General features: G+C 48.2%; 1 protein-coding gene across 1 annotated transcript in view; it reads right to left on the bottom strand.

Moving 5' to 3' along the window:
• DNAH6 (dynein axonemal heavy chain 6) overlaps nucleotides 1–22343 on the bottom strand; it is a 2460712-nt gene that overhangs the window by 1537142 nt on the left and 901227 nt on the right. The gene's annotated exons all lie outside the window — the stretch shown is intronic.

Below are 22343 nucleotides of genomic sequence, written 5' to 3'. Positions count from 1 at the left end.
TCCTCCCTAAATGTGACTATGGTAAGTACTTTGGTACCTTCCCAATTGGCTAAAGGTGTACCTATGTAAGTTCCTTGTATATGGTACTGAAGTAGCCAGGGCACAGGTACACCAGGGATCTCCAATGGGCTGCAGCATATATTATGTCACCCATGAGAGACCACTCAGACTGTGACTATAGGCCTGCCATTGCGGCCTGTATGAGTTGGTGCTAGCACCACTTATGACAGAAAAAAGCTTACTTATTATCTGAGGTCACTAAACTTAACCCTATAAGTCACCCCTAAGGCAGGCCTTTCAATCCTGAAGGCAGGGTGCTAGGTTATAAGTGTGAGGATGCCTTGCATAAGCAGGGCACATCCTACAATCCCCGGAGTTGATTCTACAGGGTTTGTAATTGCAGTCAGCCATTTTGATACATATAGTAGCCATGTGTCATTACGCAATGGCTAACGTAATATATTGGCTGTGCAAAACTTGGGCATGTTTCGTATCAAACATGTTGGAATCATACCACAACACTGTTACTGGTGTTGGAATTATGATTCAGTGCACTGGGGGGCTTCTCTGGGTACCTCCCAGTACTCCCGGTAACAGCTTTCGAGGGTCTGCCAGCAAGCCAGTGCTGCTGCCAACCACAGACAAATTTCTGAGCTGAGCAGGGGAATGTAGAACTATTTGTTTCCTGTCACAGGGAGGGTTGACCACCTCCCAGGCAGGAGTTAGTGTATTGGGCTGAGGAGGGCGCGCTTGCCAGCACCACCAGATTGCTTTGAAGTGGACATTTGGTGTCCTCCTTGCATACTCCAGTTTGAGCCATTACATGGAGCCCTTGGCTCCCGCTCTGGTGCACAACTAGACAAAGGAAATGGAAGTATCCTGCCCTCTATCCAGCCCCTCCACTGGCAGGGGCCTCTTAATCGTTCCACCACCTTCTCTAGGTTGCTTAAGGGCTTACCTGTGGGTGGTTCTTCAGATACGTTGTGGGACAAGATTCAAACCCGAAACCGCTTCAACTCCGATCGCCTGGGCACATGGACTTTGCCTGGAAACAAGACTACACCAAGGAAGACTCCCGCTCCTCCTGGTCTCGCTGTTCTACAAGTTTTCTTCTTCGTCTGTGCCTGTGCTTCATCCAGGTTGCTCTGCAGGCCTATGGGAATCAATGACACCGGAAGGAATCTCCCTTGGAGTGAAGGAGTCACTCCCCTCCATCTGCAGGCACTACAATGAAGCTGACCGGTCTGCTACTCCTGAGGTCCATTGGACTCCGAAAGGCTAAGCAACACAGGTGGTGGTCCTGCAACTCCCTCGAGGCCTGACCTGTACTCTCAGAATGTTTCAGGCCAGTATCCCTAGTCAGAACTCCTGTGTACCATGTCAATTTGCAGATGCCAACACTTGTTGACTCTGTGCTCCAGAGTTCTTTGGGCTACAAGAAGCTCCAGCTTTCAGCATCTCTTCCAGATAAGATCTTTGTCCTCACCACATCCTCTGCACCGGGGCTTGCATCTTTGGTGAGCTGCTCGAGGTCCTCTTGTGACTCCTGTGCCGCTGGCCAGTGAGTCCTCTTGAGGGTCTTATTTGGCTTCAGTGGGCTCCCCTGCTTGCTCAGGCCTGCTCTGACTAGCCTGCCATTGGTAGGTCCCTGGGACCTTGTTGGTCCCACCATTGCTCCTTTTTCGTTTACCACATCTTTTGCTGCCAAGGCTTGTTGGTGCTCCTGCCGGACCTAACCCCATGGTTCTCAACTTCTGATGTGGGACCGCTCGTGAATGGCTCCTGGTCTTCAACAGCATTGCGGAGTCCTCACAGCTGCAGCGACAAGGTCACTGTCATCACTCCTGCATCTTCCATCATCGATGGTCATTGTTATTCCGTGCCTCCTGGTCACTTCCGAGTAGCATAGACTCCGTCCCTGCTGCTTGCAGGTTCTTTACTTTAAAAATCCACCCTTGGATTGCACCTTCTTCACCAGCTGCATCTTTCCTGAAGTCCCCCATTGTGGTCTACGGCAGGATCTGATGTCTGTTCGCACCTTTGCACCCAGCTTCGCTGGTGTTGGTATGCTGGTTCCTGGGGTATCCAGGGTGGGGTGACTCTCCAACCTTCTGTCTTCCACAGGGTTCATCTCTGCATACCACGCAAGAGGATCAAGTGGATCCCGCCTTGACTCCAGGAAAAACGTCAATCACAAACTCATCACCAGCAGACTAGACTACGGCAATGCCCCCTACGCCGGAGTCAACAAAAAACTCCACCGCACTCCAGACTGTGCAGAACGCCACAGCCAGACTAATCCTTGATTTCCCACAGCACAAATTCATCATCTATCACCTCTGCAATCTCCACTGGCTCCCAATTTAAAGAAGAATAACCGTCAAGCTGCTCACACATGCTTACAAGGCCCTCCACAACACCGGACCCAAATACCTCAACCACTGAAGCTCCTTCCATGCCCCCTAGAGAAACCTCCGCTCAGCTGACCTTTCCCTAGCCACCATCCCTCGCATCTACAGGACCAGTGCAGGTGGAAGATCCTTCTCCTACCTCGCAGCCAAGACCTTGAACGAGCTTCCCCTTGACCTCCGACGGAGCCCAACACTGCACCAATTCAGAAAGATCCTCAAGACCCGGCTCTTTGAATGACACTAACAGAGCTGCCCACACCCACCCTCAGCTCCTTGAGACCCTCACAGGTGAGTAGTGCGCTTTACAAATTCATGATTGATGGATTCAGGGTCCACTGGGAAGGGTCCTTCTTTTAAACTGCAACTGTGACTTTCCCAATTGACTTGCATTGAGTACGCAGCTGTGTTCCCACTCAGCACACAGCCTCTGTGGGATTGTGTACTTACCTCAGGTGGTTCCTTGAGCCCCAAGCTCTTCTGAGTCTCCTAGTCCAAGTCCCGACATTGGTCGCAGCTCGCATTCCACTTCTATAGTCTATGGTTTGGTCTCCTTTTAAGATGAACGGTCCAGAGATTCTCTTCCTGGATGATATTGTCAATTCTTAAGAGTATTGGGAGGATGATAAATCGAGGTATTGGACCTTACAGACCTTTATTGTGAATAATTAGAAACATACGAGTACATCCTCCTCCTTATTGGATATTGATATGTTTTTGACAAAAAGGCTACAGAATTCCAAGTGGTATTTATTTTCTGCTTTTATTCTTCACATTTGATCTTGATTCATTAACTTTCATCGTTTTCCGGAGGGTTACAGGAATTCGTTTTGGACGTTCAACAGCTGACACGTGTTTCGCCCTTGAATGGTCATTTGCACCAGGGCTTTCTCAAGGCTTTCACAAACTTAGCAGCAGCACTTAATATGTAACATTTGGTTCGACAAATATATTGTTTCAGACAAATCAAAAGAAGTGAATTATTTGTTGTCATCTGAAAGCAGCAAGTCCACCACCCGCCTGGAGACCATTGTGTATTTGTGCTTACCTGTTTAAATTTCAAATAATGTGTGTATTGTGTTGAGTAGGAGACATACCAATTTGTTTGTAAGTGTGTATAATAAATATACTTACTTTTATAATTACACTGTGTGTTTTTTTTTGTATAACCTACACTATATGATTAGTTCTGGTAAAACAAGCTGCTTAACATTCTGGACTAACCCGAAATCGATTATGAGCTCAATCAATCAGTACTCACAGTTGATTATTTATATGACTGAATAGGTGTTTCAAAAATAATCACCTCTTGTAGATTTTATCAAACAACTTAGAAATGCATCCACCATTGGAAATTAATTATTCAAAAAATTGAGGAGTTTTAATGAATTGCTCCAACACAGCGATATAAATTTCATATATACATTAGTAAAGAATTTTTAAACAACGAACGGTAACAAAGAGAGCAATGTGCTTCTATAAGGGTGCCGGAAAAGTAGAAAGAAAAAAGTGATTTGGATAGAAAGGGTGTTAGCCTCAACAGAATAGTGACATAGAATTTTTTATACAGTTGAAAAAACAGTGCTGTACAAAGGGCAGCAAAAATATGTACACAGGCCACTAATTGCTTATTTCTCTTTTAACATTTATACATTCTTTTACTGGCATGTATAATGTTTGAAAACGGTAGTGGTCCTATTTGTGGGGAGTTTTGCGTCGACGTTTCGACCCGTCTGGTGGTACTAGGGTAGCTGGGGACCTCGACCTGCGGGTCTTCCTCAGGACGTATGTGGCACAAAAGAACTCCGTACCGTAGTTAATAGAGCTGTGGGCCCAAAAATGTCTTTGTTGGGATGATCAAAAAAACCTCCTACCCCTGGATGGTTATAGACAACTGAGGGGTCACAGTCTCGCTCCTTCAGTACCGGTTAGTGGTCGTGGGCCTTCCACCAAAGTTATTCCGTTAAAAATGTCAACAGTAACATATACGTTTTAATCCATTACTTTTAGGTGTCCGTATGCAGGCATCTCAATGAGTCTAGAAAGGGTTCAATTAAATGCGCCAAACTTCCTTGCGGAATGGCGGCTTCAACTTATCAGTTGTACAAAAAGGACGATCTCTCCCGGCAATGAATGACGCGAGCGTGTAGCTATCTAGGCGGCGACTGCACAAGTCAGGGGGCCTCATATTTATGCCAATATTGACTACCCAGGTCCAAAAACCGTTTTGGGTTACCCCATTTTTTATAATGGTAACATTCTGGACTAAGCCTGAAGGGAGCTCTCCACAGCTACCACTTAAAGAGCTTTCTATGGTTGTCTAAGTCCACTAAAATCACCATAAGAATTGTCTGGATTAGTGCAGGGTGCTTCACTTGAATAAGTGTGCACCATATACTAAGCCAGCCTCCTACAGTGGGCTCATGAAATTTCCAGCAGTGGGCACGAGAGACGTTCGATTTAGTAAATATTGCAAATATAGCTCCTTTAAATACATAATAGTGACATTTCAAAATACACTCATAAGACATATATTTTAAAAGAAAACCCCTTTTGAGGGCAATAGACGGGCGGTGGGTAAGACAAGGGGGTTAAGTGAAAGTCATGAAGCAAGTGTCGTCATGTGATCAGGTAGATGGTTTATGGAGGTTTTGTAATAGCAAAGTAGTTGTTAAGGGTTCTCCACACAGATGATTTGATCCAGTATAGTCAAGTAGATTTTGGATTCCCCGTCAACGTGGGAGAGCCAGGAAAAGGTTTCCGTGGAATGATGGCTCAAAGGGTAATTCAAAAGTTGAGGAATCCACAGGCAGATGTATCCATCAGAATGGGTTGTAGCTTGACTTGCATTTCCCAGAAGGAGGCCCTTAGAAAAGAGGTGTGGGAAGAGCTGGTGGCCACTTGTGACTGCCCGTGACAAGCTCTGACTTCTGGAAAGTAGTTAATCAGCCACTATTCAGTTAAAAAGCAGTACCCAAACAGAGTTATTCAAGACCTGCCCAGGCTTAGGATGCTCACTTTCAATCTATATATGAGGTGGCCAATACTACACCACCTGATGCAATAGTCTAACCTCCTATGAGCAGAGCGAGCCCCCTTAGGTTTTCTGTGAGTGAGGCAGCAAAAGCAATAGCCATCCTTCCTGCCCATAAAGCTCAAGGGCTGGCTGAAGTACCTGGAGACCTTTACAAACCATGCATGGAACTGTGGGCCCCTTTGATTAGCCAGCACCTCAATGCAGCTGCGTGTGGCCATGTCCCCTTCTCCTGGCACAGGTTGGTGATAGGACCTGTTTTTTAAAAAAAGGAGATCGTGCGGACCCTGCCTGTTATTGGCCCATCTCTCTGGTGGATTCCAAAGTGAAGGTTATAGTGAGAGTCCTGCTGAATCAGGTGAGGGACTGGGCAGAAGAGAGAAATTTCATCTCCAATATTCAATATGGTTTTAGGCCCAGCAGAGGGACGATTAAGCAGAATCTCAAACTTTACTTCATAATAATATTCAAGTACACCAAGGTGAGAAAGGAGGCAATTTATATGGCCTTCATAGATCCCAGCACAGCCTTTGACACAGTAGATAGATCAAAGCTGTGGGGTGTGCTGGGGTCCATAGGGGTAGAGAAGGATATCATCTATTTTTTTTCACAATAAATGTTATTGTTGACAGGCACAATAAGCCCAGGAAATCCCAGGGAGGTACATTGTATACATAGCATTGCATTAGAAAAGATGTCAACTTCTACACACTACATTCATTAAGAAAAGGAGAATATACAAGACTGAATCAAATGTATATGAAAATTATTAACAAAGAACAGCAGTGTCTCACTGTCAATGCAAACGTTGTCAGATAAATACTCCAATCGTGTTATGTTAGCATAAATACAGTTAGTCACAGTGCACATACCCACTTCGGACCTTCATGGCAAACCATCAGCACTTATTGCTGGGGAAATAGGCTCAGGATATAGACCCTGATAATCAGCCCACCGCTTCCATATTTTCGGGTGTTTCTGGAGACATTCCAGTGCCTGAAAAATTGGAATTTCTAGCCCCATGGAGAAGTCAAGGCCCCGTTTTTAGGCCCCTAGAGAGGGACAGGGAGCTCGCTTTCCAGGCCTTGACAATGTCCCGCTTAGCCAGGGTAAGCCCCAGAAATAGCAGGTGTCTTTTGTATCTATTCCCTCAGATCCCTTCAGTAAGATGAAGCATAGTCAAGCGCTGTGACCAAGGGATCTCCAACCCCAGAACCTCGGACAGACAGGTCAGCAACCCATGCCAAAACCGTGTTTAAGTAGTACAGTCCCAAATGATGTGGAGTTAGGTGCCCTCGGCCAAGCCACACTGCAGGAGCAGGGGGGACGCAATCATCCCAGCGCGCCAAAGCCTGTAGCGAGTGAAGTATACCCAATGAAGGTATTTGAATTGTATGAGTCGAAGGCGGGCCGCGATGGCCGCATCGCACGGGGATTCAAGAGCCTCAACCCAGCCTTCCTCGTCAAGTGGACCTAAGTCTTTCTGCCAGGCCACTATGGTCCTGTGGACTGTAGTATGGCTATTAGTGACTAAGGTGAGATATAGTGCTGTGATTTTATGTACGCCCATCTCACCTAAAAACATCTTGGCCTCAACGGGGTTAAAATCGAGGATTGGGTCCTGCAAGGCAAGGTAAGGGGAAAAAGCATGGCAAAATTGCAGATACCTATAGAATTGGGATCAGGCATTTGAAAGTCAGATTGTAGCTTTTGGAAGGACTTAAGAGTCCGGCCATGGAGGACATCGCCAACCGTTGAGATTCCAATAATATTCCAACCCACAAACCCAGGGAGTGCAAGCAATTGTGGTGATAGGCCGTTGCGCCAAAGAGGAGTCTCTTTAGTGAGTCTGCCCCACCACCCCATCCCACGCAAAGCTTGTTGCCAGATCCAAAACAACGTCCGAGTTGCAGGCAGTAGTGGCTTGAGCGTCGCGCTGGAGTATAGAATCATGTGCAAAGATTTGAAGTCCATGAGCAAACGCTCGACAGGATCGCAAGACCCCCACAGTATGTGAACTGAAAGCACGTTCGCAGTGCGACTCGCCTGAGCCACCACCCCAAAGGAAGTGACTAAGGATTGAGTTTAATTGCCGAAACCACAAATGCGGTATTGGGTAGGGATGGTTCTGGAGTTGATAGAGAAGACAAGCTAGCGAGACCATTTTTAAAATGGCCGATCTGCCAAACAGTGTCAGGGGCAGATGTGACCAGGACCCCACCTGTCGACTGATCTGAGGCAGCAGAGGGGCCAGATATGTAGCCCAGGAGCAGGGATGGGATAACGACAAGGACACCCCAAAATTTTTAAGCCAGTGGAGGAGCCAAGCTCGCGACCATGATGGCCGCAATGTAGCTCGGCTCCGCTAACCTTCCTGTCCAACACATATATCCTGACACGTATCCTGCCCCGAGACGACATACTCGGGAAGACTCGGAAAGACGAAGGAAAGCTTGTACTCACCATCTGTCCTGGGGGCTCCTGCGAGTGGCGGATCCGAAGTTACACCCCTGCTTGGTCTGGGGCCTCCACGGCGTAGAGACTGGGGACTTGCCCGTGGAGGTCAGCCGGAGAGATGGTGTCGACGGCGGCCCCCGATGGAGAGGAGAGGTCGGCTGGGAGAGGCCGTGGTGCGGTTATGCCGATGGCAGCGGATCGGGCCCGGTCCAGCGGCCGGAGGGCCCCATGGTGAGGTGCGGCACGCCGTGGACGGGGGAAGACCGTGTAGGAGGCTCCCCCCTTTGTTGCCTTGTCCGGTCATCTGGAAGCCCTGCGCCCGGAGTCGGCGTGTGGCGCCCGCGGGGCGGTGGCGGTCCCCCTTTTGGTGGCTCTCCTTTCTGCACCCAGATTGTCATTCCTGGGGCTCGAGGGGGCCCCCGTGGTGGCCTTGCTTGAGAGCCCGCTCCAGAAGTTGAGGCGCACGGGGACGCGGCTGGATCTGCAAAATGGCGGCTGGCGCCCTAAGTCACCGACTGAACCAGGGCGGCGAATTTGTGTCGCTGAAGTGTACGGGGGTCTGGTCATGTGAGCAGGAGCCCACGCTTGGTGATGTTCTTGACGCCTTGAAGACTTTACGCGCGACCTTGGCCCTCGACGCCCTTGTGCTGGATAGAAGGACGGCCGCCATTGCTGACGGGCCGTCCCTCATGGACGCAGCTCGGCCCGAGTGTGTGCCATTTCGTCTCCCTCTGTTGCCGTGAGGAGTGCTGTCACTGTGCATCGGCAAGACTATACACCAGCGGCCCCGGATACCGGGGTCATCTTGAACGTGGCGGGCGCGGGCGTGGGCACCGCGTCGGAGCCCGTTCCTGCTCGACTGATCGGGGAACAACGTAGATTGCCGATTCGAACTGCCCTGGTGAGACCCCAGTGTTATCCTGCGGGGACGACTCTACTTTCCTGGGCGGTGAGACTGTACCCACACTGTTTGTTGTTCCCGTTGTCGTTGCTGAAACGTCTAGACTGCCGCACAAAGTTCTTGCTTGGCCGCTGGTTGCTGGAGTCCTCTGGTTTGCTCCCATGGTCTGTCCTGCTTCGACCATACGGCCTCTCCACTTTGATTTGTTTGCTACCCACTGCTCTACCACGCGAGGTAGCGATGGCTAGGAAAGGACAGGGGTGAGCCGGTTCTGGACCCGGAGGACTAATCGTTGGCGGATGGAGTTGAGGAGTGCCCTCAACCATGATACTATGGACGATTCCTTCGAAGGTTTATAATACCCGAGACTATGTCGATTTCGTTTTGATGTTGCATTCATGTGTGTGATGGCGGGGGGTAGGGACCGAATGGTTCGATTGATGGCTCTCCTCTCCCCCTGGTTCCTTTTCCTTTTTGTCTCTTTTGTTTCCTTTCCCTCTCTCTAACTTTTCCTATATTTCGGGTCTCCTATTTAGGGCGACAGGCACGCTGCTGGGGGGGTAGGCCATAGCCTTCTGCAGGGGTGCAGGGTGGGGTGGGTGGGTTGGGGTCTTTTTCTGACCATTTTTTAGTTTCTACGGATCTTTTGTGTCCCTTTCTTAGGACGCCGTGGCTGTGCGTGTTTCTCACGGTGTGATTGCTTGTGGCGGGGGGGGGGTGAGGTATTCTCACTTTATACGATATTGATTGCACAGATATCCTGACTTGAACGGCCCACCCCCAATAACGTGGTCCCCAGTCACTTTGCTCGCCCTTATCGCTGTGGGGGCGCGTACAGCAGCACGGCGTTCCTTCTTTTCTTTCTTTTTTAGCGTTCCCCCTTTTTCTTATCTTCTGGGTCAGTATAGAGAATGACTGTAACTCCTTTTGCCGTTCTGGGTACTCAGTTAGGTACAAGTATAATAATTTGGTGGTCTGTGTGCACGTGGCGGGCTACGATGGATACTGATTGGAAATATGGCATCTGTAATTTGATTGCTGTAGACTATTGCTGATAATCGTTTTTATTGATGCCTTAATGTTTTGCTGCTTGATTCGTGGCCCGCTATGGGCACTCAGATGATTAAACTGCAACTGATCCTGCTATAACTTCTATTATAAAATTAACCTTCTTTGATCCTACGTCCGGCGGTCACACTCGGCTCCTCTACGATTGAACTACTTGTTCGCAATATACTGGGTGACTGCCGTGAAACCTCCTTATTGATTTACGTGCTTTTCAGATTGCTTCGTGGCCGGCCTAATTGGTTGTAGGCCCGTATTTGTATGCTACTATCTGCACAATAAAGGTTTTCAAAAAATGTTTTAAAAAAAAAAAGATATTTAAAGCCATCGGACACCACCATCCCCTCTTGTGTCTAGGTCCCAAGCTGCTCACCTCTGCACAGAGGCCACAGAAACAACTTGCGGTCACTGTGAGAAAGTGGCTCTATATATACTGGTCTAGAATGAAGTACAGTGTGTATAGAGTCCACCAACCCCAGAGGTATAACAGAGGTTAAAGTCAGAACTGACCTTACTCTCCAAGTGGTAGCTTGGTCGATCAGTAAGGCAGTACCAGAGAACAGTGTAAAGCATTTGTTGTACACACGCAGTCAGCAAACGTTTCACACACTCAAGGACTAAACTCCAGTCCACTTGTTTTTATATCCACAGATATAGGTGTTTTATTTTTAGAACCAACAGTTATAGAAATATACTTTTCCTGTTATGAGTTCGCTCATGTAATTACTTTGCAAAGGAGCAATAAAGTTTGTGCACACAATTAATACAGTATTGACAGTAAGCAACACAATCCTAAAACACACTATAGCATTGAGCTCAATGGGTTTTCCACATGTAAGTAGAGTTGATTACTACACAGATTACTTCAGTAGTCCCAGGACTATATATTAGATTCAGTCATGGGGTCTAAGCTGAAACCAGGTTAGCAAAAACGTTTTAGTTACTGTAGGAAATTTTCATGAATATAAAGATGTTTCAAAAGTTCACACTTAGAAACTTTTCAAAGGAAATCTGACAATGTTATTCAATGGGAGAAAATTCAGGTTGCAGGTAAAGTACGATTGTTTTACTTTGTAACCCAGCACTGGTCTCCTAGGGCCAGCACTGGGGTCTTAACTCACAACAGGTAGGTAATTGCGTTTCAGTATTTCGTGTGATTTTTAAAGAATATTTCAAGTTTTGAAAAGTAGACACTTAGAAGAAATTTCATAGAAAAGCAGACAATGGGTTCCTATGGAGAAAATACAGATTACTAGTAATCCCGCTAGGGATTACCTTTGCGGTTCAATACTGGGCTGAAAGGTACAGCACTGGCTTCTCCCCTGATCACAGGTGAGTACTTCGGAATTCGGACTTTGGCTGGATTTTATGTGAATATTTTCAGATTTTAAAACTTCACACTTAGAAAATTTTGAGTCAAAATGAGTCAGTTATCCAATGGCAGGTAAGTAAATTACCGGTTTCCAGGTGAGTAATTGGTTGGTGAAGTTAAGGTTCTGGGCATAGACTCAGGGGTCCCCCAGGGTCAGGTAAGTACAGTTAGTTCACTCCCAGCGGCACAGGGGCGGCTGGGTGCAGAGGTAGGTAGGCCCAATGATATCCAATGAGGGAAGGGGGCCTTCGGTTGGTGGCTGCTAGTTAGCAGGCCACGCGGCTGTGGGAGCTGGGCTCCTGGTCACTTGCTCAGGGCAAGGGGGGAAGTAGGATAGGACACAGGGGTCACAGCCAGCGGCACTCGGGTGGCTGGGTGCAGGGTGCTTTTGAGCCGTTGGGCGCTCAATGTTATCCAAAGCGAAAGGTCAAAAAGGAACAAAGGCTGCAGGCTCGGGGACGGAGACTCTCCAGGGGTGACCAACACTTCGAGAGGTAAGTTGGGATCTTGGAGCACAGGTTGGTACCCCAAAGGGAGGCACAGGGGGCTGTAGGGCGCCGGGTGCAGGGGGGTCTTTGGGTGTCGGGAATGCTTACCCTCTGCTTGTCGCGGTTGGGGTGGCCCCTGGTTCTGAGTCTGCAGGCGCCAGCTGGTTCGTCGAGGAGGGTCTTTGGGCACTGGACTTCAGGTCCCAGATGCCGGGGGGACATCCTCGGGGTCTTGGTTCGGGTTGGCCCGCCGGGGCTCGGCTGGTGCAGAGTGGGCTGGTCCGGAGCTTCCTGGTGGGCACCAGGTGGGTTGTTGAAGCAGAGCCTCTGCTGATGGGAGTCCCAATCTTCAGGAGGGTCAAGGCAGGCAGGTCCTCTGGGTATTCCAAGGTTGCTGTCTGTGGGGGTCGCCGGATTTAGGCAGGAGCAGGTTCCAGGATCAACAGGCCGGTAGGGCTGGGGCCAAGTCAGTTGTTGTTGTTCTGTTGTTAGCAGCTGCACGGCGGGTCTTCTTCTTCTTGATCTTCTTTCTTCTTTTTGGTATCGGGATCTGAGGAAGGAAGGTTCAGGGAGCCCCTAAATGCTAAATTTAGGGGTGTTACAGGTAGGGCAAGGGCAGGGACCAATGGGTCCCTGTCCTGGGGTGAGTACATCCCCTAGCCTGCTCCTCTCCTCTGGGAGGGGGGTAGGAGCCTAGCTGGGATTGAGCAGGGCTCCCCATCTACAAGATGGCCGGAGCCCGGGGTCGTGCTTCACCTCGCCTCCTCCACCTGAGGGGTGGAGTTGGCAAAGGTTGGCACACCCCACTTCCTGGCGTAGTTTTACCCGCCAGTCTTCCTGCCAGTGTGGGGGTAGAACTGGTGGGGGGCAGTTGCTGGGTACAGCAAATGGTCTGGAGAAGCTCTCAGAGGCGGCATGCCTTTGAAGCTTCCCCCTGTTTATCCTGGGGGAGGAGACATAGCACCTTGCCCAGGATGTGCATTGTTGCAGGCCCAGGAGAACGGGGTGCTCTTCACCCAGGAGTCCAGCAACATGTCTGTTGTGTGGCAGCCTCTGCAGCCACTCAGCCCAGATGTGGATTGAAGGTTCGGGTTTTGGAGGGCATCTCTAAGATGCCCTCTGGTGCATTTCACATTAAACCCCACACTGGCATCAGTGCGGGTTTTATGTGCTGAGAAGTTTGGTACCAAACTTGTTAGTCTTCAGTGTAGCCATTATAGTGCTGTGGAGTTCGTAATGACAACCTCCCAGCACCATATACTCTTAATGGCATCACTGCACTTACAGTGCCCAGGAATGGCCCTGGGTACTGTTTGGGCACAGAGCTCATGCACCTGTGCCCTCACCTCTGACATAGGGCACCCAGTTAGATGGGTGACTGAAGTATGCCAGGGCAGTGGGTTCAATGGGCATAGCACACAGGGATGTGTTCCATGTCGACTCTTGTTTTAGTTCTGTACTCAGGCACTCAGCCTGCAAAAGCAGTGTGTGGGTGCCAAGGCACAGGGCCCCTGAGGGTGGCACAGTAAGTGCTGCAGCCCTCAGGGGTCTTCTCTGGTCACCATGCCCTGGGTACCTAGGGTACCATTTACTAGGGGCTGACAGGTGGCCAGAGATGCCAATTGGGTCTTTTGTTTCAGCATAGTTTTAGGGTAGGAACACAGGCCCTGGGTACCTGGATGGCAGGAACCCAGGGCACACTCAGTCAAAGCACATCAGCAGTGCAGTAAAAAGTGGAGGCATACCAATGCAAGAAAGATGGCACTTTCTCACAGTCGTTCATATAGAGACCGGAGGTCTGGGTGTAAATTTACATAATGCGAAGTAGTACAATGCAATACTTTCAGAGACCTTTGTTGACCATTCAAAGCCATGTACCTGGGCATCAATGCATACCCATGCCGCAAGAGGATCCATGGTGAGCGTGAAAAGATAGAGAGATAAAGGACACCCCTGCCTAGTGCCTCTATAGATGAGGAATGGCCACGAGACTGAGTCAGCAATCCGTACCGAGGAGGTGCTATCCGTATACAGGAGGTGAATATATTTAAGGAGTCTAGGGCCAATGTTAAGGCGGATCAAGAGAGCAAAGAGGTAGGTCCAGCTGAGGGAGTCGAATGCCTTATTGATATCCACAAGTAGGAGCACAGCTGGCTCATTCAGCCGATCCACAGAAGTGATGGCATTGTGTGCATATCAAATATTGTGTCGAGTGGCGAGACCGGCATAAAGCCCGCCTAATCAGGATGGACTAAAGTCGTAATGTGTGGAACAATGCGGTTGGCAATGATTTTGGCCAAAATATTGGCCTCCACATTAAGAAGGAAGATTGGTCTATATGAGGCTTGCAGTTCTGCGGGTCGGCCCGGCTTTAAAAAGATTACTAATTCGGCGTGGCGCCAGTCAGCTGGGAAGTGGCCGTCACCCACTGCAGCGTGGAGAGCCGGCAAATAATGTGTTAATACGTGGGATGAGTATTTCTTGTATAACTCACAGGGAAGCGCATTGAGGCCTGGTGCTTTACCTGAGGGCCTATCAGCAAGGACGCTCTCAACCTCCTCAGTTGTGATTAAAGCATCGAGGTCATCCCGCACAGAGTCTGAAAGGGACCTTGGGGGGCAGATCAGCCAAGAAATGGTTGACGGTGGCCGCAGAAAGAGTCTCCCGCGGGGTGTATAAGTTTGTGAAATAATCAGCGAAGCTGGTAGCAATGCAAGCAGGGTCTGTAAGCACCTTGTCAGTCGGCCCCTGGATTTCAGGAAGCATCACAGGTCAGAGAGTCTGCTAGCATAGGCGATGCAGAAGGGCACAAGATTTGTCACCCCATTGATAGATGCGGCAACGTGTGGAAAGCCAATACATCTTGGCTTCGTCCAGCAGGTCACTGGCATATAGTTGTTGAACCATGGGGAGTTGACGGCGACCTACCCTGCCATCAGCATCCCAGCTCCTGCGTTCCAAGTCCAAGATTTGCGCCTCAGTGCGATTCAGTTTCTCACGGCGATATTGACGTGGCGCAGTGCAAAAAGCAATGCCTACCCCCCTCAGTGTTTGCTTCATGGCCTCCCAGAGGGTTCCTGGGGAGTCCACAGTGCCGAGATTGTGGGAAAAATACTCAGTAAGGGCTGTATACATCTGGAGATAATAGGGTTTGCCCTGTAATAGCCATGTCGAGAGGCGCCAGCAGGGTGGGGAGAGCTCAGGGCCCAAACGCAATGCCAGTGTAATCGGAGAATGATCAGACAAGCCTGCTCTGGGCAAGATCTCGGCTGTCTCTATTTTATGTAGGTGGGGGACAGGGATAAATATGTAATCAAGGTGAGAGAAAAAGTTGTGTACGGTCGAGAAATATGTGTATTAATTTGCTACTGGGTGCAATCTCCGCCAGGTATCAACCCATTTCAATCCCTGGGTCAGCACTTGGAGTTTCGACTCACACATGCCAGTCTGAGGCGCCATGCCACGCCATCTGTCTAGGGAGGGGCGCATGACAGGGGGGCATACACACAGACTAGAGTAAGACGTTCACCGTAGAGCATGCCAGTCACTGCTATATACTTGCCCAGGGGGTCAGACCAAGACCGATTTTGAACCAATGGCACTCTGTGGTGGATTAGTATTGCCACTCACCGAGATCCCCAAGTGAAACCAGAGTGGTAGGCCTGGACAAACCCAAAGCACACCAGGCAGGGCATCTTATTGCCCAGCAGGTGAGTTTTTTGTAACATCAGGATATCTGCGTTATGGGGCCTACCCTGACAAAGTACAGCCCCTCACTTAATCTTGTCCAGTAAACCAGTGACATTCCAGCTAATGTTATGTAAGCGCCTCGCCTGATCATCTGTCATGTCGGGTATATAGCATGTAAACAGACCATCTTGTGGGTAGTAGGCAGAGACCTGTGCACACGAAAAAGTAGAGTGGTTCCCTGGTGGAGACCTTGATTGAGCAGTTTTTTTCAAAATGATTCAGAAAGATTTGTCTGGTTTGTAATAAAGAGTTTTAATAACACAATGAGAGATCAGTACATCCAAGTAGCATGTTGTAAAAGAAAAATACTGAAGCCGGATGAAGACAGAGAAGCCCGCACGGACCCGTGCTGATATTCTTGTTTCTAAGCAGTGTGGAGACATACCGTCTCTCCACTTACCTACCTAAGGCTTGCGATCACTACGCACGCCGCTGACTTATTTGATCGCCACTGCTGCGATTCAGCCCTGATGAGTCACAGCCGCTACACGCTGTGACGAAACACGTGTCGGCTTCAGCTGCACAAATATGAAGAGGGATTAAAAAGTCGACTAGCAGAGCGACAACAAACTTCACAAAATTTACAAACTCATGGAGCTGTGCAGACTATAAGATAATCGAAAGGGATTTAAAGTGAAACAGCTGAGCGTCAAGAAATACTCACCAATTTTTAACCTATTTTCAATACATGCTATTTAAGCAGAGCGTTTAAATAAGGCCTGCAGAGCTCTCAGATTAAACAAATGTGCGTCATCTGCATATGGCTTACAGATTTGTTGCCAAAAATAATTGACTATAGCCCTTGGTACACCTTGAATTAACTCAAAAACGAGGGGAGAAGAAATACAACAATTGATTACATACAGAGACAATAATACTGTGCTTTGATAAAGATGGGAAAATATATATGAAACCATCGAAATGCATTGACGCTGCTGAGGACTGACACAAACAGGGTTAAATACTGATTGAAGCAACGTATTAACCGAAGTGTTCTTGAGTCCAATCTGATGTGCATTTGTATTTGACAAGGATTATGTCTTACATTGTGTGTTTGTCTCTATTATGCCAGTCATAATTGTAATTTGTTGGTTATAAATTTCCCTGTGATTTATAAGTAAGGTATGTTTTTTTGAAGGAATAATCTTTTTTATTGTGTCATAATTGTGAAGTTTTATGCGGTTTTATCTTGTGTATAATGGAATGTGAAGGAAAAATAATTTTCTTATATTAAAGTGTCATCTTAACGTTTTGGAATTAGCATTCAATATTTTAATGTATTGTTAATTACTGTTCTCAAACATTTTTTAATTACTGGGTCAAGGGAATCTTGTTTGTGTTGGTTACAAGTACCTTATTTCCCTTGATAGCTTTAAGGGGTCCCTCTCTATTTTTTATTCATCTGATCCCACAGCGCCAACCCTGGCCACCGATGCGTCTCTGGATTGCGTAATAGCCACCAATAGCGCGGCATTGTCATGGATAAAGGTCTCTCGGCCAGGTGGCTGGGCCCTGGCACCAGTGTACTTGTCCATAGTGGATTGTTTGGATGCGGCTTCAGTACGTTTATCCTTAGCCATTGTGGTTGAGGTTGGGGGAGGGCATCCCAATATGAAAATCCAGAAGGGGTGGCAGGCTGGCAGGTAGCCCAGGCACGGCCCCTATCTCCTTGATACAATACAGGGCCACCAGGGGCGGCTACCGGGGGAGGGCCCGACATCTACAAGCTGTACCAGAACCTAGCCCGGCTGCCTCCGCAGGTGGTGACCCCCTTATAGGTGTCTCCAACTCCCACCTCCCAGCAGCGGCCAGGTCGTGCCACAGAATCAGCCAGGAGCACTGTTTGAGGACAGGCAGCAGTGTTGTCTGCTTGTGGGGGGGCGCGCCCCCCTCCATGCAGATGGAATGGTTCCTGGGGCAGCTCGACAGCTGGGGAGGTGAGTAAGTCCTCTGGTACAGGAGCGACAAGGACAGGAGGTAATGAGGGGCCCAACACACTCACTGGGGCATCTCTGGATGGAGATGGATCTCGGGTCTGTCCAGGCTCCAAACCAGGACCACAACAGGAGCAGGTTCCGCAGGGAATGCGGGATGGAACAGCCGCCACACTCCAGGGTAGCCCACTCACTACAGGCAGTCCATCTGTGGCTCCCGCACAGTTCCCCAAGCCACCGGGCATCCAGATTCAGAACGTACGGGCAGGGAGGCAGCGGCCTGCATACGCCAAGCTGTACAGCAAGTGGGAGGAGGGGGAGCGAGCGACCACACACCCGGCCTCACCACAACCACCAGTTACGGCACGCCAGTGCACCAAGGCCAGAGACGGGATTACGGAGGTGCGCCCCTAGGGTTGGGGGCAGTGGCGCCATTGTCCGATCCAACCGCCGGTCCCCCCAATGCCCAACACAGGAATCTACGGGCGGCCGCAGAAAGAGAGACCCGTACGGCGGTGGTGGTAAGCAGCAGTAAGATTTGGGTCCTTTGGAGAAGGCACTTCGCACTTTCGGCTAGGAGAGGGACCAGCAGGGCTGCATCATTCGGGTCAAGTTCGCCCTATATAAAACTTCGAGAAAATAAAACATATATATATGCCTCGGCTGAGGCGAAACGCGTCATGACGACTGGTGGGCTGCATATTCACAATAAAATGCACTGAAAATTGGAAACGCGCTTATTTGGTGGCTCTATTCTCTTTTCCGAGTTGCTTCGTATGCGGTGTTTGAACTCTGGAAACTCGAAGGAATATTTATATATATATACATATATATATACATAGATTACCTACTGGCGATAGCCAGTAGGTATATATAGTTAGGACCTATTGGGAATAACTTTGGCGCCGATTGAGGAATCTGTGTGTAATTTTCCTTAAAATTGCCTCGCTCCGCTCCTTCCCTGAAAGTTTCGGGAGGATTCGTCAAGCGGGGGCCGAGAAAAAAGGGGGGGGTCCCAAAACGTGTTTTTCCCATGTTAATTACAATAGGAAACTTTAGACACAGCTACAGCCCGAACGGCTGAATGGAATTACACCAAACTTGGCAAAATGGTAGGGACTGGTATGGAGATGTGCCTTTGCTATGTTTGGTGAAAATCCCTCCAGTAGTTTTTGCAAAAATTGAATGTGAAATGTAGCCCAATGAAATTTTCCATAGGACCTTTAGACACGGCTACAGCCCGAACGGCTGAATGGAATTACACCAAACTTGGCAAAATGGTAGGGACTGGTATGCAGTCGTGCCTTTTTTATATTTGGTGAAAATCGCTCCAGTAGTTGTTGAGAAAATTTAATTTTCCCAAATTATATATCTATGGGCAGGACACCGTCCGCGCACGGTTCATGCACGGTCCTTGCACAGTCCTTGCACTGTGCGCGGACCCTAGCGTGCGCGAGCGGAATTCTGATTGGCTTTTGGACGTCTGTCAACATTCCAGTCAGCAGAGATGAGGAAGTGCTGTCCGCCATCTTGTTTTTGTGGCAGAAGGTAGCTGTAAACAGAAGGATAGTACTTAAAAAGGGGGCAGGGTAGAGATTCTGACCCCCCTAGGTTTTGTCATGGGGTGTCTAAAGGTCCCCGAAGATCGAAAAAATATATATAAAAAAAAGAAAATCGCGGGGTCCGCGCACCCTGCACGGTCGGTGGTCTAAAAAGACAAAAAAAAAAAAATTTAAATAACAAGTTTCAGTGTTAAGATGCTGGTTAAGTGTAATATTGAGTGGTGACTTTTTCACCTTAGAGTTCAGATAGGTGTTTTGTGGAGAGTTAGTATGGTAATAGATAGAGAGCAGTGGTGTAGGTTGAAGATTATGCGAGTTTGAAAGTGTTGAAAGTTTGAACCAATTAAAATGTTACTTTGGTTTTGATTTTGTGTGTGATGAAATTTGATTGGCTGGGTATCTGAATATGTATGAGAAATGAGAGGGAAACACAGCCATTTTGTAATTGTAGTGTCTGAGGTACACTTCTGCGGGATTTTTTTGAGTTGAATTTCAGGTGTGAGATTGACACAGTATTTACTGTTCAACAGTTTTCTAGAAGGTGAGTTGTTAATTTGTAAGGAGATCTATGTTGTTTAGTTTAAGTTAATAGGAAAAATGTTTTGCTACTCTCTCTGTCTTTCTCTCTCTCTCTGACTGTGTCCCTTTCTGTCCACCACTGTTCTTTTTCCTTTTTAGCTTTTTCTAAAAATTCTTTTGTTTCACTTATTCCTTTTTCTTTTCTCTTTATATTGTTGTTTTTCTCTCAGTCTTCGATGTTCCTGTTGATGAGAGTAATTTTGAAGGAGAAGTTTATGATGGAGGAGTTGGCATGGAGGATTTCTATGATGAATCCTTGGATTCAGATTTAATGGAAGCTTTGGAGTTCATTGAGTTTGAGGATTCTTTTTGGGAGATTTTCAATGTTGATATTGCTGATGATGCAATGTTAGATGATGATTTAAATTTCGAAAATTCCCAACAATAAATGTATATTTAGTAAATAAAATTTGTTTGAGAAATTAAACTTTTTTAAATGTAATTTATGAGGTAGTGGTCGAATAATTGTTGTATGAAGTGAGATTTAGGAATCAGAAGCCAGGCTTGACCGGTCTCTCTACTGAAGTTACCATTTGCGAAGGCAGAGACTGAGAGGACTTGCCCATTGCCGTGAGGGGAACGGCTCATCTAATCTCCTTTGGGGCTATTACCACTTCGCCGTGAGGGGAACGGCTCGCCGCGCCACGCCAGCACCATTGCCGCTGCGAGGGCAGGGACTCCAACTCCCAGGTGCCCCGGCGGTTGTGGCGCGTGAGTGACACCAGCAGAGCGCCCGGAGGCGCGTCAAAAGAGAGGAGCGCCGAGCGCTCATTGGGAGCTTTTGCGAAGGCAGAGACTGAGAGGACTAGCCCATTGCCGTGAGGGGAACGGCTCATCTAATCTCCTGTGGGGCTATTACCACTTCGCCGTGAGGGGAACGGCTCGCCGCGCCAGCACCATCGCCGCCGCGAGGGCAGGGACTCCAACTCCCAGGTGCCCCGGCGGTTGTGGCGCGCGAGTGACACCAGCAGAGCGCACGGAGCCGTGTCAAAAGAGAGGAAAGCCTCTCATCCCGCGAGTCGCGCGCGCGGGAGCGCCCGGGGCTAAGCCCGGGCAAAGGGTGGGCCCTCTGTGGCCCTCAGAGGCCTGAGGAGACTGGACTGGGCCACCTCCCTTGATTCACTTTTCACGTTCAGGACTAATCGTATTATCAGGGCCACACTATAGTAGGCTGTTATTTCATTTTGCACTTACCAAGCAGCCTCCTGGGAAACCTAGTTTGTGCTTCCTTTGATGAACTCTACTAGTAAGGTTTAGTGTAGTTTCAATCGGTTTTGCACGCACCATGACTTCACAGCATTCAAAGGGAAAATCTTCAACGGCAGGAGGGGTACATAGAGGACCTCTAGATGACTATGGTATTAGGGCTACTTCAGGTGTTGAAAGGGAAATCGCTCTTGCTGAGCGACGCACTGAGCGACGTCGCTCTGTTGAGCTCATAAAAAACAAACAATCATCTCTAGGCCCCCTGCAGTTAGCGACTTCACCATGCACCACCAATCATACTCAACGAGAGGGATTCGACGTATCTAGCAATGACGGCATCCCACTACTCCTACAAGATATAATTTCCCCACCCAGTACAAACAGTGAATTGAATCTAAATGTTTCTGCTTCATTTTCTAACTCAATACAAGAAGTGGAAGCTTTAGTAGATACATCTTTAACAATAGTGGAAGCCGTGGAAGGAAAAAATACTAAAAATACCAAATGTTCCCGACCTCAAGGCCCCCCCCCCTAAAAAAAGGAGAAAGAGGAGGAGTGGACCACATAGAAGTAAAATTACCCAGATTGATTTTGGTTCTCTAAAAAACCCTCAATTGGATGTATCATCGCTACCTGTTATAGTTACCCCACCATATCATCCTATGGAAAAAACATCTAGCAATAACTTAATGGGAAATATTGAACATCTACTCAGATCTCTTATATTACCACTAACAGAGAGACTGAAAAAAATAGCATCCCAGTTAGAGAGCTTGGAACAAGCGACTGAGGTTAATAAAGGGCTAATAAAGGACCTACAAAAGTCCCCAATAGCACCCCCAATATTAGTACCCCCAACCTTAGTATCATCCTTAAAATTCGCTGTTCAAAAGGAACCAAAAAGTAATAAAAAAAGCTAATCAAAAACCCCTTAAGTCACCGCCTCTTAACAAATTAACCCAAAATGCTTCTAACAGGGAGAAAGAGGCTCAACCAAGAGGGATATCCACCGCCCCACAAAATATTCAAAATCTGAAAGGCAATGAAAATCCTATCGGGGTAATGCAACCGAAGAGGCTTAAAGTAGAATTGCCCCCGGAAGCAGTTCAGTTAGCTGTTGTCCTTACTGGAGTCCCATCACTAGAAGAAGGCAAGAGAGAAGACCACCAGCAGCTAAAAAACAAAGTCCTATTGTGGCTCAGACAAAACCGACCACTCCCACAATATATAAATGGAGAAGTGTTACATGTTAGGCGTCTTCCTTGGCTGAGACATAGAGTAAAAGACTTAAAGGGGGATATTGTTGTAATCAATTTTAGAGACCCTGGAGCAGTCAGATATATTCTAAGTTGGCCCCCAGAGAATGGTAGTAATGGTATCACAGCTCGTGAACTTACCTATTTTTATCCCAGATTTTTAATGGCACCCGTAATTAATCACAGGCCCCTTTTGGGATATCAGGCTGACTCTCTCATCCCTGTTCACAACCGCTATGCGGTTCTAGCAGGTATGGAGGGAGTGGACTGACTCCATCCTTGGAGCATAGAGAGGGGAACTGTCCAAATCCCACATAGTGTATCATCTGTA

Source organism: Lissotriton vulgaris, chromosome 3_1 (genome assembly GCF_964263255.1).
Source record: "Lissotriton vulgaris chromosome 3_1, aLisVul1.2, whole genome shotgun sequence".
In the NCBI taxonomy this organism is placed as follows: domain Eukaryota; kingdom Metazoa; phylum Chordata; class Amphibia; order Caudata; family Salamandridae; genus Lissotriton; species Lissotriton vulgaris.
Note: the sequence above shows the minus strand (reverse complement) of the source record. Positions and strands in the feature narration are given on the sequence as shown.